At 42.8% G+C, this 22308-nt stretch overlaps 1 protein-coding gene across 1 annotated transcript in view; it reads left to right on the top strand.

Annotated features, from left to right (window-relative positions):
• The window catches only part of LOC126194722 (putative helicase MOV-10), a 348426-nt gene that overhangs the window by 177171 nt on the left and 148947 nt on the right, over positions 1 to 22308 (top strand). The gene's annotated exons all lie outside the window — the stretch shown is intronic.

Raw genomic sequence — 22308 nt, 5'->3', positions numbered from 1 at the left:
TGTGGTGTTACATGTGGTTAACATCCACACTTCCCTTTTGTCACACCACTTTATAGCAAGCATTGTATCAGTACACATAAATTGAATATCTCCACGTTCCAGTTTCTTCTGAAGTTTCGGCATGTTCCGTCTGTTCTTACGGATAGTACCACATGCGTTCGTACCATGACTGTGAAGCCAGGCAAACAAGTCTGGGATCGAGTACCAGTTATCGACGTAGAGGGTATGTCCACGTTCTAAATAGGGCTTCATAAGTGTAGCCACTATGTCACCACTTTTCCCCAAATTGTGGAACTCAGTTTCTGTTGATGTCCCTGTATAAACAATGAAACCCAAGACATAGCCAGTATTACAATCACATAACACAAATGTTTTTATACCGAATCTACTCCATTTCGATGGAATGAATTGTCTGAAAGATAGGTGTCCTTTGAATAATAACAAACTTTCATCAATGCAGAGTTTCTGATGTGGATTAAATGCACAACAGAAAGCTGTACGAACTTTATTGACAATGTTCCTAATTTTGAATAATCTGTCTCCCCTAGTATTGGCAGAGTTGTCACTGAAATGTAACATTTTCATAGCTAACAAAAAGCGGTCTCTTGACATGAGTTCACTAAAAATTGGCGTATTTAGAAGAACATCTCTGGTCAAGTATTCGCTAATTTTCAGTTTTTTCACGTGAGGCATCAGACGACAAACAGCTATGAAACAACACATTTCTTCATATCCAGCAGAAATATCACTTTGCCACGAAGAAGAAAAATGATCCTAATCCTACTCCTAATGATCCAACTCCCCAGGACACTATCCAAATTGAACCCTGCCTGGAACAGTTCCGTCCTCCGTCGCAGCGGGACTCACCTCCTCTTCCTCAAAATCACACTCTCCAAACCTTCCAGGAATTTCTGACTTCCAGCCTTGTATCTCAATCCTTCTTAAAAAACCTTAATCCTACTCCCAACATCACCACTGCTGAAGCCCAGGCTATCTGTGATCTGAAGACTGACCAATCCATCGTCATTCTTCCGGCGGACAAGGGTTCCACGACCGTGGTACTTAATCGTCAGGAGTATGTGGCTGAGGGACTGCGTCAGCTTTCAGACAACACCACATACAAAGTTTGCCAAGGTAATCCCATTCCCGATGTCCAGGCGGAGCTTCAAGGAATCCTCAGAACCTTAGCCCCCCTGCAAAACCTTTCCCCTGACTCCATCAACCTCCTGACCCCACCGACACCCCGCACCCCTACCTTCTACCTTCTTCCTAAAATTCACAAACCCAATCATCCCGGCCGCCCCATTGTAGCTGGTTACCAAGCACCCACAGAACGTATCTCTGCCTACGTAGATCAACACCTTCAACCCATTACATGCCGTCTCCCATCCTTCATCAATGACACCAACCACTTTCTCGAATGCCTGGAATCCTTACCCAATCTGTTACCCCCGGAAACCATCCTTGTAACCATTGATGCCACTTCCTTATACACAAATATTCCGCACGTCCAGGGCCTCGCTGCGATGGAGCATTTCCTTTCACGCCGATCACCTGCCACCCTACCTAAAACCTCTTTCCTCATTACCTTAGCCAGCTTCATCCTGACCCACAACTTCATCACTTTTGAAGACCAGACATACCAACAATTAAAGGGAACAGCCATGGGTACCAGGATGGCCCCCTCGTACGCCAACCTATTCATGGGTCGCCGAGAGGAAGTCTTCTTGGTTACCCAGGCCTGCCAACCCAAAGTTTGGTACAGATTTATTGATGACATCTTCATGATCTGGACTCACAGTGAAGAAGAACTCCAGAATTTCCTCTCCATCCTCAACTCCTTTGGTTCCATCAGATTCACCTGGTCCTACTCCAAATCCCACGCCACTTTCCTTGACGTTGACCTCCATGTGTCCAATGGCCAGCTTCACACGTCCGTCCACATCAAACCCACCAACAAGCAACAGTACCTCCATTATGACAGCTGCCACCCATTCCACATCAAACGGTCCCTTCCCTACAGCCTAGGTCTTCGTGGCAAACGAATCCCTGAAGCATTACACCAACAACCTGACAACAGCTTTCGCATCCCGCAACTACCCTCCCGACCTGGTACGGAAGCAAATAACCAGAGCCACTTCCTCATTCTCTCAAACCCAGAACCTCCCACAGAAGAACCACAAAAGTGCCCCACTTGTGACAGGATACTTTCCGGGACTGGACCAGACTCTGAATGTGGCTCTCCAGCAGGGATATGACTTCCTCAAATCCTGCCCTGAAATGAGATCCATCCTTCATTAAATCCTCCCCACTCCACCAAGAGTGTCTTTCCGCCGTCCACCTAACCTTGGTAACCTCTTAGTTCATCCCTATGAAATCCCCAAACCACCTTCCCTACCCTCTGGCTCCTATCCTTGTAACCGCCCCTGGTGTAAAACCCGTCCCATGCACCCTCCCACCACCACCTACTCCAGTCCTGTAACCCGGAAGGTGTACATGATCAAAGGCAGAGCCATGTGTGAAAGCACCCACGTGATTTACCAACTGACCAGCCTACACTGTGATGCATTCTATGTGGGAATGACCAGCAACAAACTGTCCATTCGCATGAATGGACACAGGCAGACAGTGTTTGTTGGTAATGAGGATCACCCTGTGGCTAAACATGCCTTGGTGCACGGCCAGCACATCTTGGCACAGTGTTACACCGTCCGGGTTATCTGGATACTTCCCACCAACACCAACCTAACCGAACTCTGGAGATGGGAACTTGCTCTTCAATATATCCTCTCTTCCCGTTACCCACAAGGCCTCAATCTCCGCTAATTTCAAGTTGCCGCCACTCATACCTCACTTGTCATTCAACAACATCTTTGCCTCTGCACTTCCACCTCGACTGACATCTCTGCCCAAACTCTTTGTCTTTAAATATGTCTGCTTGTGTCTGTATATGTGTGGATGGATGTGTGTGTGTGTGTGTGTGTGTGTGTGTGTGTGTGTGGGTGCGCGCGTGCGCGAGTGTATATCCGTCCCTTTTTCCCCCTAAGGTAAGTTTTTCCGCTCCCGGGATTGGAATGACTCCTTACCCTCTCCCTTAAAACCCACATCCTTTCGTCTTTCCCTCTCCTTCCCTCTTTCCTGATGAGGCAACAGTTTGTTGCGAAAGCTTGAATTTTGTGTGTGTGTTTGTGTTTGTTTGTGTGTGTATCGACCTGCCAGCGCTTTCGTTCGGTAAGTCACATCATCTTTGTTTTTGTATATACACTCGCGCGCACACACACACACATATCCATCCACACATATACAGACACAAGCAGACACATTTAAAGACAAAGAGTTCTTTGTCTTTAAGTATGTATGCTTGTGTCTGTATATGTGTGTGTGTGTGCGTGTGCGCGTGTGCGTGTGCGTGTGCGCGTGCGCGTGTGCGCGTGCGCGCGCGCGTGCGCGTGCGCGCGAGTGTATACCCGTCCTTTTTTCCCCCTAAGTCTTTCCACTCCCGGGATTGGAATGACTCCTTACCCTCCCCATTAAAACCCACATCCTTTCGTCCTTCCCTCTCCTTCCCTCTTTCCTGATGAGGCAACAGTTTGTTGCGAAAGCTGGAATTTTGTGTGTATGTTTGTGTTTGTTTGTGTGTCTATAGACGTGCCAGCACTTTTGTTTGGTAAGTCACATCATCTTTGTTTTTATGAATATAATAGAAGGAAACATTCCACGTGGGATAAATATATCTAAAAACAAAGATGATGTGACTTACCAAACGAAAGCGCTGGCACGTCGATAGACACACAAACAAACACAAACACAAACATACACACAAAATTCAAGCTTTCGCAACAAACTGTTGCCTCATCAGGAAAGAGGGAAGGAGAGGGAAAGACGAAAGGATGTGGGTTTTAAGGGAGAGGGTAAGGAGTCATTCCAATTGGTCCTTATAAATATGTCTGCTTGTGCCTAATATGTGTGGATGGATATGTGTGTGTGTGTGTGTGTGCTTGATTTACAACACTTTAACCTGTCCATGCTTGCTTTAAAAATTTGACAGCTCTCTAAGATTATCATTAAATTGAATTGTCATACGTAGAAAGGAACCAGAGATAGGCTCTACTTATTATCTTTCACTTGTATACTGATTTCTGTGTGTGACAAACTTAACAGTTTTACAGTTTGTCGATCCATCAGTAGATCCAAGGTTAGATATAAAATTTGTGATGGTCATCTTTTGTCTTTTTATATCTGTAATTGTCACTTTACGAACTTAGTACTCATTAGATAACTTGGTTCCACTTTCACTTTTCTCTAACCTTGTATTACTGTTACAAGGTAATTGGATAGATATAAAATCTACTCACCAAGTGGGGGTAAAAACACACATATAAAGGTACTTAAAATTTGCAAACTTTGCAGAAGGGTTGAAGGTGAGAATAGGGGTGAAAGAAAAGGACTGGAAAGTTGGTTTAAGAAAGGGGGTAGAGTTCAGAAAAGTTGCCCAGAGCCATGGGTCAGGGAAGACTTACCAGATGGAATGAGAAAGAAAGACTGATTGCTGGAGACTGCATTGGATGAGATTTGAAAACCTGAGAGCTTAGAGGTTGGGATAGGGTAATTAATACATAAGGCAGAGACTACTGCCAAATCATCATGCTCGAGTTAATAAGAGCAGAAAGCTAAGTATGTTGTATGGTATATAGGTGGGAGGGGAGGGGGCGCAAAGGACAGGGAAAAATTGACAGCTCAGGAAATAAAAGAAATAAAAAAAACTAAAAGGGGCTGAAGAAAGTAATAGTTACTGTGAAGAAATGGAGAGCCTGAAGAAATTAACATAAATTAAGGTAGGGTGGAAAGCAAGAACCAAGTATTTGTTGTAATGTCAGTTCCCATCTGCGGAGCTCCTAGTAACTGGTGTCTGGGGAAAGAATCCAGACGGCACACGCAGTGAAACAGGCACAGAGGTCATGACTGTCATGTGATAGAGCCTGGTCTGCAACAGGATATTGTTTATCAGTATACACCCTGTGCCTATGCCCCTTCATTCTAACAGATGATGATGATGATGTCCTCCTCGCCGTGTCCGGCGACAGCGACTCCGTCAGTCTTCTCTGTCCTTGTTGTGGTAGGCTCGGATGTGGCTCGCGAATACGAATTTCACTTTGAATATCCTGTTGCATGAAGCACAGTGAAGCTGACCAGCAGAGTTGTAAGTATACGTGTAGACAGGCTTGAGCTGAGATTTTCGGAGCTCTCTTTTTAGCATCCAGGTTCATTAGACGCTTTTGCTCGAATTGTTCGATGCCCTTATGTACAGTTGATCGCCACTCCGATCGGCGCAATGCTAGCTCCTCCCAACGGTTCCTTGGAATGCCACAGGCTGCAAGGTGGCGTTTAATGGTGTCTTTATATCGCAGGTGTTGACCACCTTTCCTCCTCTTCCCGCACGAGAGCTGCGAGTAGAACACCGCTTTAGGTAGCCTATTGTCATCCATGCGTACTATGTGACCATTCCATCTCAGTTGAGGTTTCATTATTAAAGCTTCAGTACCAGCCAGTTTCACGCGGCGCAAAATCTCCGTGTTTGGGACACGGTCTTCCCATTTGATGCGCAGAATTGATCTCAGACATCGAAGATGAAATTTATCTAGCTTCTTAATGTCAGCTTTGTAACAGCACCAGGTTTCCGAGGCATAGAGTAAGGTGGATAATACTACTGCTTTGTAGACTGCAGTTTTTGTTTGTAGTTTGAGATCATGTGATTTCCATACTCGGTCATTAAGCTTACCGAAGGCTGAGGCTGCGCTGGCTATACGCGCTGCGATTTCCATTGTCAGGCTGTTGTCACTTCTAATTTGGCTTCCCAGGTATTTGAAATTTGACACATTTTGCAAGGGTTTGTTATCTCAATACTGGAGTCATCTGCATTAAGACCTCTAAGTGGATGTTTGAGAACTTGCGTCTTAGTGATGCTAATGGCTAAGCCAAATCTTCTGCAGGAGGCATTTAGCAGATTTATGTAAGTCTGAAGAGTTTCGCAAGAATTAGCCATCATGCATACATCATCCGCGTAGAGAATCTCTAAGATTATGCGACTTTTTGTTCTGAGGCGAGAGATGTTGAAGACACTTTTGTCTGTCCTTGTGTCGAGACTAATTTGATTACTGCAGGCCTTGGCCGCGTGTCTCATAACAACTGCGAAGTAAAGTGAGAAGAGTGTGGGAGCCAGAACACAGCCTTGTTTTACACCACATGTCACGGGAAACTGTTCTGAGAGCTTGTCCTCATGGCGGATTTTTGCCATCATGTTTTCATGAAACTGCCGAATCAAACTGACAATTTTGTCAGGGCACCCAGTTTTCTTTAGTACGATCCAGAGAGCTTCCCGTGGGACACGATCAAAAGCTTTTTCCAGGTCTACAAAGCACGTGAACAAAGGCTGATGTTGCTCTAAGCTTTTCTCTTGCATTTGTTTGACAACAAATATGGCATCCACTGTGCCTCTGTTTGGGCGAAAGCCACACTAGGTCTCTGGTAGCAGTTTTTCTGCAAAGTGTGTTAACCGGGTGTTAATTATGTGGGCAAGGACTTTTCCCGCTGCTGAGAGAAGAGAAATGCCCCTGTGGGAGCTGCAGTTTCTTGATGTTTGGCCCACCATATTTATATAGCTCTGATGGCAAGTTATCTAATCCTGCTGTTTTGTCATTTTTCAGCTTAGCCAGTGCTGAAATGAATTCATCGTAGGAAGGGGCATCCGCAAGTTGTTCCTCAACTGGCAGGTCTTCAAGTGCTTCTATGTATGGAATATCGGTTGTCTGATGGTCAGGATTAAGAACGTCATTAAAATGTTCCGCCCACCGAGACAGGATGTCACTCTGTTGCGTCAGCCGACAACTTTTATCTTTGTTATAGACTGGTGCTATCTTCCCAACTCTTGGACCTAAGATAGTTTTCAAGGACCCAAAGAGTCTGCCCGTTTGGTGTGTGTTGGCATATAACTGTATTTCATTTGCTTTATTTGCCCACTAACTGTCTTTGAGAGCTCGTAGCTTCACTTTCAGATTGTAATGCGCTGCTCTACACTTGTTATCATCAGGGGTGCGAAGAGAGGTTCTGAAATCATTAATTAGCTTTCTGATCTCTGGATCTGAGTCGTCAAACCAGTCCTGGTGCTTCTTCTGAGGCTTTCCCAAGACTTCTGAAGCACAGCCACGCAGTCTGCTAGTGTATGCACTCCATTGTTCATCTAAAGGGGCAGATTCAGATATCAAAAGGCCATCGACACCAAATTTTTCATCCAGTTTTGCTCTCATAGTCTGATCATTGGCCAAGATTTTGCAGGACAATTTTGTTGGTATTTTGTGTGAAGCTCGGCGTGGTGCCTTCAAAGTTATCTTTAATTTGGACCTCACGAGTCGATGGTCTGTCCATCCCTGAGCGCCTCTCATTGCACGTGTGACCAGTACGTCACCAAGATCTTTTTTCCGTACTATCACATAATCCAGAAGCTGCCAGTGTTTAGATCGCGGATGCATCCATGTCATTTTATATTTTTCAGGCAGACGAAAATATGTATTTGTCAGACAGAGTTCAAACTCGGCACATAGAGTTGGAAGATCCAAACCATTCGAGCTGCATTTTCCAATCCCATGGCGACCGAGGACTCCATTCCAAGCACTGAAATCATTCCCAACACGAGCATTAAAATCACCAAGTAACAGAAGTTTATCTGCAGAAGGAATATCCCTAAGGACATGTCGGAGGTCTTGGTAGAACTTGTTCTTCTCTTCATCCAGAGATGGCAATGTAGGTGCGTATACATTGATCAAATGAAGATATTTCTTGGATGCCAGGTGAAGTCTGTGTGTTATTATTCTGTCACTGATACCTTTTGGGAGTTCTGTTAGTGAACATGCCAATTTATTGCGTATGGCAAAGCCTACCCCACTTTCCACCCTTTCAGTGGATGATTTTCCACTCCAGTAGTAGGTATAACCTCCGAGCGGTTCACATAACTGTCCAGAGTCACTAAGATGTGTTTCACTTATGGCGGTAATGTCGATGTTATATCTAGCCAATTCCCTTGCGATAAGTCCTGTCTTTCTCTCTGGGCACTGATTATGGTCGTTATCCTGTAAAGTACGGACGTTCCAAACTCCAATCATTAGATATTTAAGGTAACTGTTTATTTTAATATTTTTTTTACCGCATATGTTAGTGAACAAGTGACCGCAGTTTGCCACTTGTGCTGGGTTGAGACGGGCTATGTTTAGGCCACCTTTTCTAGGCCCCTCCCTGGATTAGGGATAGCAGAGCGATCCTAAATAGGGCTGCTTTGTCGTCTGACGAGCTGCCGAACCAGTCCTCCCGTCTCTCACGAGTACCAGAACGACCATCACCGTCTGACCGCCTAACGTGCAGAGCACCAACTGAGGTTCAGGTACACCAAACCCTTGCCTCACCATCAGTACTCCATCGCCGCAGGACTTTCAAAGCTCATAGTCCATTGAAACTTTGCCGGAGTCATCTGCGCGTGAAGGTATTTAAAGCGGACAAGCAGTTGCGCAGATACAGATCCACTCTCTCGTCCTCTGCCTCTGGTTGGCAGTGGATCGTAGGGCCGATACGACTGGCAAGAGGCAGGGGATGCAGTGAATGGCCATATGCCACTGGAAGTATCCTGACCATACGCCCTTAAGGCACATCACAGGTGCCTTGCTTCGTCGGTACAGAAGCCATGAGTGTTTACCTATCGATATTACCTGCCTCCTACACCGATGAAGAGACTGACAGAAGGGAAGAAGGAAAGGGAAGGGACTGGAAGGGAAAGGGAGGAAAGGACGGTAGGTCATTGTGAGGCACACTTCGTCTGGCTCCTCTGCTGAGACCTGACCGGCTAGGTTGAACCTGCCAGTAGCTACGCTACCACCGGTATAGCTCTCAGCATCACAGGAACACGCAAACTCTCCCACCCGCACGGACAGTGCTACGATAAGGTGGTGCCTCCAGGGAGATAACGTGGTAGTAGTCGTGCCGATCTAAAAGCCCAAACGGTGTTCACCTAACAGCTGGTATATGGTGTGCCATTTCATAGGTGACACTCTCTTTGATAGTATATGTTGTGCCAGCTACAGAGGTGGCATGGATGGTGTCAAGAGGGTGTACAGAGCAAATCTTACAGTGGGGACAATCACAGGAATAGAAGCCATAGGGCAGGGAAAAGAGTGCAACCCCCCCCCCCCCCCCAAGTCCTCTGTCCGACCACAAGCACTGGAGCAATTGAAGTACATTCTCCACCAGGGTTAAGATTACCTCTCGTCCTGCACTGAAATGAGAATTGTCCTGCCCACTATCCTTCCCACCCCTCCTACCTTGGTATTCCGCCGTCCACCGAACCTACACAATATACTCGTCCATCCTTACACGACACGCTCCCAATCCCTTACCTCATAGCTCATACCCCTGTTATAGACCTAGATGCAAGACCTGAACCATACATCCTCCTACCGCCACATACTCCAGTCCAGTCATTAACATCACCTATCCCATCAAATGCAGGGCCACCTGTGAAACCAGTCATGTGGTCTGCAAGTTAAGCTGCAACCACTGTACTGCATTTTACATAGGCATGAGAACCAACAAGCTGTCTGTCCGCATGCATGGCCACCGGCAAACTGTGGCCAAGACACAAGTGGACCACCCTGTTGCTGAACATGCTGCCAAACATGATATCCTACGTTTCAACGGCTGCTTCATAGACTGTGCATATGGATCCTTCCCACCAACACAAGCTTTCCTGAATTGTGCAGGTGGGAACTTTCCCTGCAGTACATCGTATGTTCCCATAACCCTCCTGGACTCAATCTTTGTTAGTCACTGTCCTCACCCATCCAGGCTCTTCCACATTCCAATTCCAGTACTACACAGCCGTCATTCCACCATCACACCCAGTCTTTTTGTATATCTCCTTTTCCGGTACTGCCCCCCCCCCCCCCCACCACCACCACCCTCCTGCCCCCTCTGTCTAACCTGCTGCACTGTCCATCACCCCCACCACACTATCCCTCCTCCTCTCCACCCCAGCCTCCTCCTTACCCTCACCCAGTTGCCACTCCCATCAATTACTGTTGCTGCTGCTCACAGTGTGGTTTCAGTTGCCTGAGACTGTGTGTGTGTGTGTGTGTGTGTGTGTGTGTGTCTATTGTTGACAAAGGTCTTAATGGCCGAAAGCTTTAATTGTAAGTCTTTTTGTTGTGCTTATCTGCGATTCAGTATCTCTGCTGTATGGTGAATAGAAACTTTCCATTTCAAAAACACTATACGGGAGTTAGTTGGGAAGTAATAATGCACCCACCTCATTCACCTGATCTTGCACCCTCAGATGTTCACCTTTACTGCTCTCTGTTGAACACTCTTCAAGGAACTTCCTTTACAGATGAAAATGCAATTCTAACATAGCTCGGTAAGTCCTTCACCTCAAAATCATGTGGTTTCTACAGTCACGGAATCGAAAAGTTACCTCTGTGTTGGCAGACTCTCGTAAATAGTGAAGGAGAATACGTTATATTATTGATGATTAAAGTCTCTGTTATGTATATCTGTTGTGTTCATTAAACTTACGGAGAAACGTTGAGAACTTCTGCACCAACCCACTGTGTCCAACGAAGGCTAAGGTGATAATGGTGGTGTGTTGCTGTAAAAAGTCTGCATCTGAAAGAATCTGTTTACCTCAAATGCCAAGTGTGTATCAGAGAGGACATTTGACATGGAAAGGATGGCAGCTGTCAGAATGTAAGTACTCCTGTTAGTAGATTTAATGTGAACAGAAGTGTGTAACTGACTGTCAATGAGAATTAGATCAATGTCAAGGAAAGTGGCATAGGATTCAGAATAAGACTATGTGAAATTTAATTGGGCAAATGTATTTAGGTATTTTAAGAATTTTAGTTTATCAACCTCACCACAAGTCCATATAGCAAAGGTGTCATGAATGCAAGTAAGCCGCCTCTAAGTGATCCATGAAAAGGTTTGGATAGGAATTAGCCATCCTGGTTTCCATGTCTGTGCCCCATATCTGTGTGTCTACCCCTCAAAGGTAAAGTAGTTCTTTGTAAGTAGGAAGTTAAGCAACACGAGTTGAAAGGATGTCACAGGATTGGAATCAGGTGGATGCTGAGTAAGGAAATGTTGAGCAGCAGACAGACGATGTACATGGGGATGTTGGTACAAAGGGAGGTGGCATCAGTGATGACTAACAATGTGTGTGTTGGGAGTAGCATGGACACAGATTTCAGATCTAGAAAATGGATGATGTCTTTAATATAGGAGGAAAGTCTTTGTACTATGGGTTGCAAGTGTTGATCAGCCAAGCCAGATATACTGTTCAGTGGATGGTTTGAAGCTTAGGATGAAGGGGCATAGGCACAGGGTGCATACTGGCAACACACAATATCTTGTTGCAGACCATGGTCTACAACATGACTGTGGTGATTTTGGTGCCTGTTTCACCACATGTGCCATCTGGATTCATCCCCCAGTTTCTCAGAACTACACAGGTGGAAACTGTCCTCGGTTCTCACCACCCACCTAGCCTTAATTTATGTTAATTTCTGCACAGTAACTTTTCCTTTCTTCATGCACTTTTAGTTTTCTGTATCTTCCATTTTCCGACCTGTCGGTTTCCCCCGCTGCCTCTCACCTCTATCACATACAAAGCACTTAGCTTCCTGTTCTTATCTAATCATGCACAATGATTTGGCAGTCATCTGTCTTGTATATTACCCCATCTTCTCCATTTATGCTCTCAGGTTTTCAAATCTTGGCAAGTGCTGTGTAATAAGTCTTCCCTGACCCAGGGTTCTCAATGACTTTTCTGAGCTCCCCCCCCCCCCCCCCCATTTCCTAAATCTCACCATCCTTCTCCTTCACCTCTCTTCCTTCCCTTCCCTTCCAACCCTTCTACCAGGAGGAGGGCTCCTGAAGCTTGCAATTTTAAATGCTTTTGTATGTGTGTTCTTCTTCTATTGCTGCTGCTGCTGCTGCTTGGTAAGTAGATTCTTTATCCACCCAGTTACATTATATTTTCAAAAACTGATTTTCTTTTATTAATCTTCAATTTTACCGGTCATGGAAAAGACAACTTGTTTATGTACAAGCATTGTATTCCACAAGTTTACTTTTTATGGCAAAGTTGACACAATTGATCATAACAAAGCACTAGTGGTGACTGTTTTAGGCAATTTGGCACGGGTGCAGCAGGGAATGGTGGTGGGGGTGAGGGGAGCAAGACTGTAATGGGGGGAGGGTGGCGTGTGCAAGTGAATAACAGGTCGGTTAAGCTCTCATTCAGTTGACCGACATTCAGGTAATTGATGATTTACTGTACCATGCATGAGGAAGTAGGTTTCCCCCCAGCAACTTCATTTTACTTCTTGACATAAACTATACTACTACACAATATACTTTATCAGTGCATTATACATTATTAGTAGGTAGCCCTGCACCAGAGGAGACATGAGCTTTTATTCTCTTGTAAAGATAAATTACGTAGATTATAATTACAGTTATTTCAATAAATGTGTGTGTTAGTGTGTTGTTTTTAGCCATTATTCCAGGAAACATGAAAAATTGTTAGATCAGTTGGACCTCCAGTTGTCTAAAATTGTAAAGTCAGGTTGCAACCTTAATTTTACTTCTTGGCACAGTAAACTTGAATAGTCTGGTTTATTGTTCTTTTTTCATTTCAGAAATTTAACTAGAGCTTATCTCATCATTGTTTAAGTTCACATTTTTCCAATGTAGCCTAAATTTAAATTGTTTTATTAATAAAAAACTTTGCAGAAATTGTGTGAAGACCAAATTTTTGTAGATGGGTTTTATTGTTCATCAGTAATTTAGTTGATTTATTCCTACTGAAATATTATTTTCGTCATGATTGTAAAGTGTGCGACTTGCCATAGAACTGTTAGTTTAGAGGTTTTTTGTGTGATGGGTGTAGTAGTTCTTTCCATGGGGGTGACTAGGTCAGTGGAAATTGGAGAAGGGAGTTGGGGTCTTCAGTGATTTTGTAGTATATGTAGTAGATAGAATCATCATGGAACATGAGGGGAAATTAATGCCCTTACAGCTGAATTAGACAAAGTTGGTAAAGATTTGGACAAATTAAGGAGGGAGAAAGGTAAAAAAAAAGATGGGAAGCAGCACCAGAAAGAAGAGGTGTAGAATGTCTGACAGCTTTGTGGTGAATGTGAAAAATAAGGTTGACCTGTTGCTTGTGTTAGAAACTGACAAGCCACATGCAGATGTAGATGTAAACAGGGCACAGCAAACTTTTTAGCAGTAAATGGAAAAGTAATAATGTAGAGAAGTCGGTAAAGGAAAGGAAATTTCATTGCTAGGTAGTTATCGTGCTGCATGCATTCACTAACTTTTGCAGGATAACTAGGATCAGAATATGTGGTCACCATTTTTTTAAACCTAGTGCTGCTGTAGAGCTGGTCCCACATGTGTGATATATTGCATCAGCATCGAGACATACCAATGTTGAGTTTGTTTCTGTTCTGAGATGCCACGAATGACTTCATTTGAACTCTGTCAGAAGAGTAAATTTGGAGTTGGAATGGCTGCTTGTATTGGGTGCAGGGTCATATGTTGGCACGATTCCTGTTGATTCTGTCAGTAGATGACATTATACTCTGCGCGACCTTCACCTCAACAGGCAAGGGAAGGGGAAACTGTCTGGGCTAGTACTAGAAATTTTAAGGGGAAGTGGTGGGAGCCATTCTTGTGAGTGGTAAAATACCATTCATTACTGGTGTCAGAATACGTTTTTTTAGTATAAGGAGGACAGAAAGATAAAGTTTAAATAGAGCTTAGGATTGAAACAAACGTTCAGTTTGAGAAAGAATCCAAACTATATAACTCTGGCATATTGTGCTCTTGGTTAAAAATTTTCAGCAATCAGTAGAAATTTTATTTCCATCCAATTTCAAATCTGTCGCTGTGAAATGAGTGCTATTTTTATTGCACCAATATATTCAAAGACTAAGGAGTAAAAACAGTGAGCTACTTCTATGCATTGATGAATTAGTCGTCAAACCCAGTTGACATAATCCAGCTCCTGGAACGTCATATGATCAGTCGCATGGGTGTGTTAAGTACTGCAGGATTTAGGGTAGCATCTTGCTTTTGTATAGCAGGAGTAGAGAAAACTGGACTTTCAATGTTCTTCAAGATTAGTCATTATTTAAGAACATAAACTTTTCATCAGTGTTGCCCAGAGCAGTATATTGAAGCACTTGAGACATAAGTAGAACTTTAGGAATCATTTATTATAATACTAATTCATCTTAATTGATACTGTAAACTTTCTAATTAGGGTAGCTAATTGCTCACAAACATCCATTGATAATATGTCCACAGAAAGGTATATGAATATAATTTAATTACAAAACCAATAGTCAGTGGCCTGTAAGAGCATAACATGCAGCTGTTTTGTTAAATGTTAACACTGGATAAGATATAAAATCTATTAAATCGGAATTCAAGAGGGTAGTCAGTAAACCAAAAATTGATTATTTTAGGACTTTCTTGAAGACATGAAATGGTGTGATGTATACAGTGCTAATGGCATGAATAAAAAAATAAAACACCACAACACTTTTATTATAAAAGTACTTACCTTACATGAATACTGTTTTCATCCAAAAGTAACCCAGATTAGACCAGTGTGTACAAAGAAGCCATGGATTACTCAAGGAATAAAGACATCTTGTAAAACAAAATGGAAATAGTACCTCTCGTGCAGAAACAACTCAGATGTTGATGCTGTAGCTCATTACAAGACACACTTGCAAAATATTAAAGATAGTAATACAGACATCAAGGCAAATTCATTGTGATGAAAAGATAATCAAATCAGTTACAAAATAGACACAATATTGGATATAGTGAAGGAGGAGACTAGTAAAACGAGACACGAATAGAAGCAGATAACATTAACAGCAAACTATACATTGGTAACAGATTTGTGCAGTGTTACAGAACTTTTTAAGAAGCATGTTACTGGATAATGGGGTTGTCAGGTTCAGTAGACACTGTCATGAAATATCTAAGTATAACCAGTCAATACACACTACTTCATTAATATCACTATGACCCTCATTACACCATTACAAGTAATGTCCACCATATAATATTTAAAACTAGACTTTTCTAGTGGCTTTGATAAAATATCAACAAAGTTAGTGTGTGTTTCTGAGATTAGCAATGTATTAAGTTGCTTTGTAACTAGTCATTTATCAGTGGAACTTTCCTGGAATGGTGGAAGTATGCCACAGTGTTAATGTTTTATTTAAGAAAGGTGATAAAAACATACGGCCAGATTTCTATCCAATTTCACTTTTGCCAGCGTTCTTTAAAATTAGTGAAAGATAATGTGCAATCAGCTTCTTAACCATCTGATAATAAATAATATATTGTCAGTGTTACAATTTGGATTTCTACAATGAGAATGTATTCAATTCATTAGACAATAAATTACAGACTACTAGTATATTTTATGATCTGCCATAGGTGCTTGACTGTCTGAATCACAATATCCTTGTAAGTAAACTAGAATATTACATTGTAATAGGAGATGATGCAAAATTGTCTGAATCCAGATTCTCTGCCAGTAAGCAAAGGGTGTTAATAGGAAAGACACACACATTAAGCTATCAAGCATCATCCAACTGGGAATTAATTGCATATGGTGTCCCAAAAGGTTCCATTTTAGGGCCCTTACTTTTCCTTGTGTAGGTCAATGACCTTCCTTCAGAACATTACCTGATATAAACATTAGAAAGATTGGTTAATGAAATTTTTATGGACATTATTAGTTGTTTCTAGCCAGTTCTTTGTCACTGAACTTTGAAAAACACACTATATGCAACTTAGAAATTGTAAGTGGCTTTCTGCCAATACATGTTTAAAATTTGATCACAAGCAGATAGAACTTGATAGCGTTACATTTTGGGTTTACAGCTTGATAATAAATTCATCTGGGAGGAGCATACCAATGAACTGCTGAAACACCTAAACAAATCTTTACTTGCAGTGAGGATGTTGTCAAACGTAGGTGATATAAAAATAAAACTTTCATTCCATAATGTCATACGGGATACTTTTTTTAGGCACATGTGTCATACCAAACTAAAGTCTTCAGAGTCAGAAAAATGTGTAATAAGAATCATTTTTGATGTTAACTCATGAACATCCTGCAGAAGCCTATTTAGGGATCTAGGGATGTTAACAGCTACTGCCCAATATATTTATTCATTAATGAAATTTGTCATTAAAAATGTGTCACTTTTTTAAACCAACAGCTCAGTTCATAGAATCAGTACTAGAAATAATAATCTTCACAAAGATTTAAAGTCACTTAGCTTGGCGCAAAAAGGTGTCCATTATTCAGAAACACATTTTTCAATAACATGCCAGAACTGATAAAATGTTTAATTACCAATAAAGTTCAGTTTAAGAGGAGCCTAAGGAACTTGTTGGTGGCAAACTACTCCTATTCCATTGATTAATTTCTTAGTAGGATCAGCTGATATGTGAACGTTACTTATAATATCAAATAATGCAAGTATTATGTAATATCTGACTTCTCATAACCCTTTACATGAAAATATGTAAAAGATTTTATTTTTATTATTCCACAAGTGTCAGATTCATGTGGAATCTATGGCAGATACATTAGCATACTTGTTTCTCTTTGTAAATATTTATTGAGTGTTCTTGTGTTTTGGACATGTTCTACATCCTGGAGGACCACCTCATTGTGGATGTATTGGAATGAAAAGTGCTACTTGTTCACTTTGTGTCAGATAGAAGTCTCTGTTTTGATAAGTTGAAAGACTGTATGACTTCTGGTTGCTACCGAACATAGCTTCCAATAATGATTGCTAGTATGTAGATACTGTTTCCTGGTTAGCTTCACTATCCTGAGTTGTTACTTGTGAAGTGATTTGTGAGTTGTATGTATTTTGTAAAAGAGTGGTGAGTCTGAGGCTGCTTCAAGGATGACACCATCAACTCCTTCCACTCCCATTCATGGAGAGAGAACAGTGAGACAGAGCCAAGCTTGCAGAACAATGCTACATGTTTTAAAATGATATGACATTGAGAAATAGCAGATCAAACTGCTGCCTACACAGGAAAAGTGTAGCCAACCTACCTGGAGTTTATTAATACTCATCTTGTAGAACTTGTGCAGTAACTGCTACATACACTCCTGGAAATTGAAATAAGAACACCGTGAATTCATTGTCCCAGGAAGGGGAAACTTTATTGACACATTCCTGGGGTCAGATACATCACATGATCACACTGACAGAACCACAGGCACATAGACACAGGCAACAGAGCATGCACAATGTCGGCACTAGTACAGTGTATATCCACCTTTCGCAGCAATGCAGGCTGCTATTCTCCCATGGAGACGGTCGTAGAGATGCTGGATGTAGTCCTGTGGAACGGCTTGCCATGCCATTTCCACCTGGCGCCTCAGTTGGACCAGCGTTCGTGCCGGACGTGCAGACCGCGTGAGACGACGCTTCATCCAGTCCCAAATATGCTCAATGGGGGACAGATCCGGAGATCTTGCTGGCCAGGGTAGTTGACTTACACCTTCTAGAGCACGTTGGGTGGCACGGGATACATGCGGACGTGCATTGTCCTGTTGGAACAGCAAGTTCCCTTGCCGGTCTAGGAATGGTAGAACGATGGGTTCGATGACGGTTTGGATGTACCGTGCACTATTCAGTGTCCCCTCGACGATCACCAGTGGTGTACGGCCAGTGTAGGAGATCGCTCCCCACACCATGATGCCGGGTGTTGGCCCTGTGTGCCTCGGTCGTATGCAGTCCTGATTGTGGCGCTCACCTGCATGGCGCCAAACACGCATATGACCATCATTGGCACCAAGGCAGAAGCGACTCTCATCGCTGAAGACGACACGGTCTCCATTCGTCCCTCCATTCACACCTGTCGCGACACCACTGGAGGCGGGCTGCACGATGTTGGGGCGTGAGCGGAAGACGGCCTAACGGTGTGCGGGACCGTAGCCCAGCTTCATGGAGACGGTTGCGAATGGTCCTCGCTGATACCCCAGGAGCAACAGTGTCCCTAATTTGCTGGGAAGTGGCGGTGCGGTCCCCTACGGCACTGCGTAGGATCCTACGGTCTTGGCGTGCATCCGTGCGTCGCTGCGGTCCGGTCCCAGGTCGACGGGCACGTGCACCTTCCGCCGACCACTGGCGACAACATCGATGTACTGTGGAGACCTCACGCCCCACGTGTTGAGCAATTCGGCGGTACGTCCACCCGGCCTCCCGCATGCCCACTATACGCCCTCGCTCAAAGTCCGTCAACTGCACATACGGTTCACGTCCACGCTGTCGCGGCATGCTACCAGTGTTAAAGACTGCGATGGAGCTCCGTATGCCACGGCAAACTGGCCGACACTGACGGCGGCGGTGCACAAATGCTGCGCAGCTAGCGCCATTCGACGGCCAACACCGCGGTTCCTGGTGTGTCCGCTGTGCCGTGCGTGTGATCATTGCTTGTACAGCCCTCTCGCAGTGTCCAGAGCAAGTATGGTGGGTCTGACACACTGGTGTCAATGTGTTCTTTTTTCCATTTCCAGGAGTGTATTTTGTGAGGAGGAGTAGCTTCATTGAACCCACCATCAGATTTAAAACATTTCGTATTATAATACATAAAACACTAAACACACCATCTGCTAACTAGGGTTGGCTGTGCTGAAACAACTGTTCTTGCCAACTAAGGCCATTCTTCTTATGTCGAAACAGTGACTCCTATCGGTCGCCAGGCCTTGGATTTTTAGAAAGTGAACAAACTACACATCTAATCTGGTTAGTTTCAATTATTTGTTTGTGAAGTGTCCCGTGGTGTGGACACTCCAGCAAGAACACATGAATATCCAAAACAATACACATTTTATTCGTAAGTTTCAGTTCTGAATGTTTGAGGCTCAAATTAGTAAGTAAAATTTTATTACTGCACTGACAACAACCAAGTTGAAAATGGAGTTCACAAAGTTCCTCTTCTTGAAATTTGTAAAGGAAACAAAATAGTCTCTTCCAATTATTTCAGTTAGTTAATTCTTGGATCACTATTTTGAATATGAAACACTGTGGTGTGGGCATTCTGTCAGTAAACACAGCCAATTAAAAACTTGAGCCTTTTTAACAAAATATTGCCTTCCTCAGCATAAAAGGAGAAAACTGAATTACACTGGCAAAAACTAAAGTCCACACACAAAGTGCCCTTGTAAAAGTAGTTTGCTATGACAGCCAGAGACAAGTCTATTGATCAGTTCACCTAAATAAAACACTGTTGGGATACAACACTTCCAGCAGAACGGAGTGCTGGCAGACTGGGCTGAAGAGCGGGTGGTGCAGCGTGTGGTGGTGATTGGCTGCGTGTTCACCAGGCACCAGAGAAGCTGCTTGCAGAGCCATCAACGCAGCCCTAAATACACTGGTGATGGATGCATACAGGATTACTATTGGTGGCATCACGTGTTTGTGGAAGCATAATGTAGTGTAGCATTCTCCGCCACTGAAGGCGGTGGTGCGTGTGCATCCTCCCTGGTGACTCCGCACCAAAGGGGCCATGCGGCACCAGCCGTTGAACTTTGCCGAAGCTTGCCTGCAGCTGCTGGTTTGCTGCAGGCATCACATGGTAGGCCACCTGCCATGCTATTTCAGTGGTGTAGCATTGGAGCGTAGTTGTGCGCAGCATTTTGTCTTTTGTTAATGAGTGTTATGACTCATTCTACACACCTAAAACAGTTGTCCTACTTCATGGGATCTATGAAACTGGACGGATGGATGAATGAACGGAAGGTAAACTTGTATATGCCGACACTTTTACAGTTGCATATACAAGAAAATTAAAATTCTAATTTAGCTATTATTTACACAGAAGCTTTTTATCACTAAGTAGTAAAAACAGTTGTTTCAAAATATCAATGTCATTGTTGCCAATCGGCCTGTCTGGCATTACTGCAGGCATTTCTGCAAGGTATAGTAACTGCTTGTGCCTGTTTGTGTAGTACTAAAGTAATTTCACATCCTTGACAGCTCTCCTTGAAGATGAGATTAACAGAACGTAGGCTGTGAATGAATGGATACATGAATGTCAACATAAAAAAATCTCTAATTATGTCCTCTGTTTGCCAGGTCGAGTACTTTTTACTTTGATTTTGTATTTGGCCGTGCAGCTGATGCTTTGTCATGTAGGTGAATTATTTAAACTAAAGTGCATTTTGCTTGCTTATAGTTTTTAAAATTATGTTGCCCCATATCTTTAGTTAAGATTGTTGTTTAAAGGAAGAGTATTAGAGCGAACATAATGGGCTGGATCCATGCTAGCCCTTAAACATACTAGCTGCCAGCTACTGTGTCACTTGTGTACATGTCATCACCATATACAGGCATGTCGACTCCACGTTATTTGACAACACGGTCCCAGAAACCATTTGTGCAAGCCCTGATGGAGGTTTCATCAGATTTGACCCAGTGACTGTTTCCTAGGGAGTGCTCACATAAAGCAGATTCTTCATCTCTTGTGCTGCTTCCTGCATCGTGCTACTGTATACACTGTTTGCCAGTCATTTTATTGTTTTTGTTTTGATATACCGCGTAACAACATAATCTTCATAAATAAGGATGATGCGAAGTTTTTGGTTATTTTGTTGATGACTTCAAGAAAACAAAATTATTGTGTACCATTTGGCATTAACTGTTCATCAGCGGTTGGATGTGTTTTGCAAAAGAACCAGCTTTGTTGTTTTTGACTTTGAGTACATTCTATCTCAAGTCCTGCTACAGTGCTGTATATAGATTTTGCAATTTTTAGGTTCACTTCTTTGAGCTTCAGTCGCATTGTATGGAATCAGTCAGGAACTTGCATCTTGTTCACATATAAATGTTAATTCAAATTTGAATGTACTGTGATGTCTCTGTCTCATGGCAAGTCGTGTTTTCGATCGCATTGTGCACAGCATCGTCTTTTTTTGGGATGACAACCAATTTTGATTGATGTTCAGAAAGTTCGTCACTAGAAGAAGCACAACTGTAAAGAAATCCTACAAACTGGTTGATGCAAGCCATTGTTGAAACCTTAGGCCTTTGTGAATATTGTCATACCACACTGAATGCAAACCTTCATGTGGAATTCCTGTTTTTTTCACAACATTGTTCCTTCAAATGCTCATGCTAATCAACTTCTCTGCCAATTTCTCAGCTATTGTTTTAACAACAGCAATGACAAATTTTAAAGCAATTGTAAGATCCTATCTCATTAGTGGCGTCTAGTTATTATCTGTGAAAACTTAAAATGTAATGACAGTATCATCACATGACATGGGATCTGGTATCCTACACGAGCTTACCAAGGAAATTGGCACTCGCTGATACAGCAGAATCTTAAAAATTCCATGATGACTCTATAGGTTGTTAAATTTTCTGATGCAAGTATAGTGGTTGTGATACTACTGGGAAATTGGCAATTCATTGCACCTGGGCACCTGCACAGAGCTGCGTTCTGTTCGCAAAACAACTCATACTTATATTTTTATCTGCGAACTGTTTTTATGATCTACAATGTGGTACAAAAATTACTATTGATAAATCCATACCACAGACAGAGAGACGTCACACAGTCTATTATTGTGTACTGTCTGTAACAGAGTTGTGCATTTCATCTGTAAACATACCATTGGAGCTCTTGAAATAATTTTGTATTTTCTCATTTTATCTAGCTTAATCTTCTTCCTTAACTAAGGTCTGAACAGCATTAGATTTCATGGGCTATCACATTTAGACTTTCAGAAATCCATATCTCCCTTTTAAATTTGAAAAGCCTCATTATCATCTTCGACAAGAGCTTTATTTTTCATCACAGCAATAATTACGAGGGTTGCCCAGAAAGTAATGCACCACTTTTTTTTTTCCTCAGTCGAAAACAATCCTATAAGTGCAAAACATTATGTATGTATTATTTGGAGTCTCCTTAGTAAGTGCACCAAGTTTCCGTCACTTCCGACAGACAGCGTAGCAGCAGGACCATTTCAAAATGGCTCTATAGGTGATGCACAGTACAAGCAATAGGTGATGCACATTACAAGAAACGTGCCGTCATTGAATTTCTCTCTGTGGAGAAAGAAACTGTGGGGAATATTCAGATTCTTGTGCAAAGTCTATGGAGCATCTGCTGTGGTCAGAAGTACAGTTAGACACGGGACAC

This window comes from Schistocerca nitens, chromosome 7 (genome assembly GCF_023898315.1).
Source record: "Schistocerca nitens isolate TAMUIC-IGC-003100 chromosome 7, iqSchNite1.1, whole genome shotgun sequence".
Lineage (NCBI taxonomy): Eukaryota > Metazoa > Arthropoda > Insecta > Orthoptera > Acrididae > Schistocerca > Schistocerca nitens.
This window is presented reverse-complemented; position numbering and strand designations above follow the sequence as displayed.